We start from the raw sequence: 3,782 nt of genomic DNA, 5'->3' as shown, positions 1-3,782 counted from the left end.
TAGTAATCAACAGCATGGGTGCAAAAAAAAAAAAAAATCTACATTAAAACCCTTTGTTGGAATGCTTTACACTTTCCACAGAACAGAAACTAAAATAGCCTGCTATACAATTAGTCACAAATACAGTCCTCAAGTTTTTTGCCCATACACATGAGTATTGTCTCAAACATGTCTTCTTTGTAGCAGCTAGGCCCTGCCACCACTGTGCTTGGCTGAGTTCACAAATCTGTTGTAACCTGTAGCTTCCCTGTCACTTCTCTGGCTCTCCTCTCCTGCTAAGCTTTGTTTCCTGGCTGTAATTAAAACCTTCTGCAACTGCGGTAGGTACTGCTGCTGCTGGAACCACCATAGCCACCTTGGTTTCATGGTTTGGCGACATATTGGCTTTCACCACCATAAGGGCCAGAGCTTCTGCCTCCAAAGTTGCCTCCTTTCATGGGTCCAAAATCTGAGGATTGATTGTTGTAATTGCCAAAATCATTATAGCTTCCGCCACCTCCAAAGTTGCTTCCACTACCACCACCATAGCCGCCTCCTCCTCCTCTGTTGTTATAGCTGTCATAGCTGCCACTCCTGTCACAGCCACTGCCCTGGTTTCCATAACCCTGTCCACCACTTCCATAGCCTCTGCTTCCTCCAGAGTAACCAGAGCCGCCTCCTCCAGAACTACCATCATTACCAAATCCATTATAGCCATCCCCACTGCCACCATATCCACCACCACCTCGACTGCCACCAAAGCCACCTCAACCACTGAAGTTTCCTCCATGACCAAAGTTGTCATTCCCACCAAAACCATCTCCACGACCACCACCAAAGTTTCCAGAACCACTTCGACCTCTTTGGCTGGATGAAGCACTAGCCATCTCTTGCTTATAGAGCACTTTCCATACTTCACAGTTGTGGCCATTCACAGTGTGGTATTTTTGAATGACAATCTTGTTTACAGAATCATGGTCATCAAATGTTATAAAAGCAAAACCCCTCTTTTTGCCACTGCCTCAGTCAGTCATGATCTCAATCACTTCGATGTTCCCACACTGTTCGAAATCCTCTCTTAGAGGATGTTCTTCAGGGTCTTCTTTAATATCACCGACAAAAATATTTTTCACAGTTAAGTGGGCACCGAGTCTTTGAGAATCTTCTCTTGAGATAGCACTCTTTGCTTCCACAACTCTCCCATCCACCTTGTGTGGCCTTGTGTTCATGGTTGTATCCACCTCCTCCACAGTGGCATATGTGACAAACCCGAAGCCTCTGGAGTGCTTGGTGTTTGGATCTCTCATTACCACACAGTCCATTAAGTGTTCCCCATTGCTCAAAATGGCTCCTCAGACTCTCATCGGTTGTTTCAAAGCTCAGACCTCCGATGAAGAGCTTCCACAGCTATTCAGGCTCTTTGGGAGACTCTGACTTAGACATGATGGCAGTGGAAGGAGAGACTTTAACGATGCTTACACGATGGCATCCATGGGCAGAAAGCTATTTGTTTTATGTTTTGTTTAATATTTGGTACTGAGAGGGGAATAGGCCCCAGGAAAAATGATAGGAGAAATGGTCAGAATTAAGTAGAAACAACGTATTAGATTAAGAAGGAATTGAGAAATGCAAGCTCTTGTCAGGAGATCCCAAAATATTGGGAAGTGTGTCAATAATGTAGGTTGCCCACAATTTGTATTTGTATATGCAGGTTTCATTTTTATTTACTTTTTTTTTTTTTTTTTCTTTTTGAGAAAGCAAGCACCTGTGAACCAGGGCAGGGACATGTGGGAAGGGACAAAGGGAGAAGGAGAGAGAGAATATGACCCTGAGATCATGACCTGAGACAAAATCAAGAGTTGAACACTTAATCAACAGGGCCACCCAAGGACCTCTTGATTCATTTTTATTTAAATGTCATTGTTCAGTATAAATCCAAAGTCTTGAAGTCATGGGATATCCAGGATGCTGGCACAAGATAGCAATCTCAATATCTCCATTCTGGATTTATTAAAATATTTTATTCACTTTGCTATACTTCTTTGAGTGTGGGCATGGATTTCCATAGGCTGCAATTCAATTGCAAATTTCTAAGCATGATATTTGAGATCTGTGCGTCCACCTACTTCTTACCCACACTTCATGTTTACACTGTGAGAATTTTCAGTAGACCTATCTGCAAAATAAGTAATAAGAAAATAAAATTAAGAATTGTCCCAACTTGATCAGGAATGGAAACAACTTACAGAAATTTGTCATAACACCATTTCCCTAGAAGAGGAAGAGCGCCATCCTTGGTGATGAGAAACAGCCTTTGTGAATGGTGTAATTCACAGAATCTTCTGTCTGGGGAGAAATTAGTATTCCTGACAAATGCTAAGTGATTTTTCTGTTGAACTTTAACAGGATTAAGTCTTATTCTGGGAACTTTACCCATCCAGTTGACTGTCAGCTAATTCTCAGTCAAGAATTCAATGACCTTTAAGGAGATTTTCTTTTCTTTCTGTATCTAATACGATTATCTGTATCTAATAGATAATCCTACAAGTTTACCTAGTTTTTCTCTTGTGCTATCAGATACCTACTAAGAATAAATCTATTAATTGGCCCATTAGGGCTTTAAATATATACACATATACATATGCACATATACATATGTATGTGTGTGTGTGTGTGTATATATATATGTATGTATATATATATATATATATATATATATATATAATGCAAAAATTATAATGAGACTTTGACCTATGCTTATAACCATACTATCTGGAAAGTTCTCTTTAATACAAAGAGTAGAATATTTTGGTTTCCTCAAAGCAACCAAATACAATTCTGGAGCTCAGATAGTACCAGGCAACCAGAATTACATGAAATGGAAGCAAACCCATAAAACAAAATATATGTATAAAGGAAGATAATACTTGTGGTTTGGATAAAAAGTACTAGAATTTCCTGTTGGCAGTATTTAATAGATTTGTACTGTCTGAACAGGTAGGTACTGGATGCAGTTACTGAACATTTGAAATGTTACTTGTCCAAGTTGAGATGTGCTATAAGTATAAAATACAAATTGATTTTGAAGACTTTATTAAAAGATAGAACGCAGATTATCTTATAATGTTTATAATGATTGTATGTTGAAATAACATTTTTAATATATCAGATTAAGTTAAATGTATTAATAAAATTGAAGTTATTTGCTTCTCTTAATTTTTTTAATGTAATGTCCAGAAAGATTAACATTCCATATGTAGCTTGTATTTGTGGTACCCATTATATTTATATTGGAGAGTGCTATCAGAGACAACGGGAGATTTTTTTTAAATTAGGGGTTTTATTTTGTGTATTTTGTTCACTTGTTTTTATCTTATCATCTCTAAGTGAGCTCGCCATAAAAATTATGGAAAGTGTTTTTAACTCAACATTGTGTGGGGTAGTAGTAAATGAAGACTTCCATCTGATGGATGACTAATAAAATAAATAGTTCCTGTATTAAAGCATAGCAATAATTTTGTGGTTCCATTGGCTTAACACATATTTACTAAATGTGATTAGTATTACTAAACTTCTAACACATACTGAGCATAGTACTATATCCTGGGGATTCAGTGATGAACAATGCAGGTGTTTTTCTCCCCTGTGTGGAAAGTAAGTAGGTAGCAGGTATCACATTTATAATTATAAGCATGGGGGGTGGATAGCACATGGGATTTTAAGCTTTATGTGGTGATAATGGTACATAAACAATAACCACTGATAAATAACCAGAGCGTATAACCTAGTCTGGAGAGTTTTGA

General features: G+C 37.9%; 1 pseudogene; it reads right to left on the bottom strand.

Moving 5' to 3' along the window:
* Window positions 1–299: 299 nt before the first annotated feature.
* Window positions 300–1,422, bottom strand: LOC116583631 (annotated as a pseudogene).
* Between the last annotated feature and the right edge of the window lie 2,360 nt (window positions 1,423–3,782).

Source organism: Mustela erminea, chromosome 2 (genome assembly GCF_009829155.1).
Source record: "Mustela erminea isolate mMusErm1 chromosome 2, mMusErm1.Pri, whole genome shotgun sequence".
NCBI classification, from domain to species: Eukaryota; Metazoa; Chordata; class Mammalia; order Carnivora; family Mustelidae; genus Mustela; species Mustela erminea.
The sequence above is the reverse complement of the archived record's forward strand: the minus strand, read 5'-3'. Positions and strand labels throughout refer to the sequence as shown.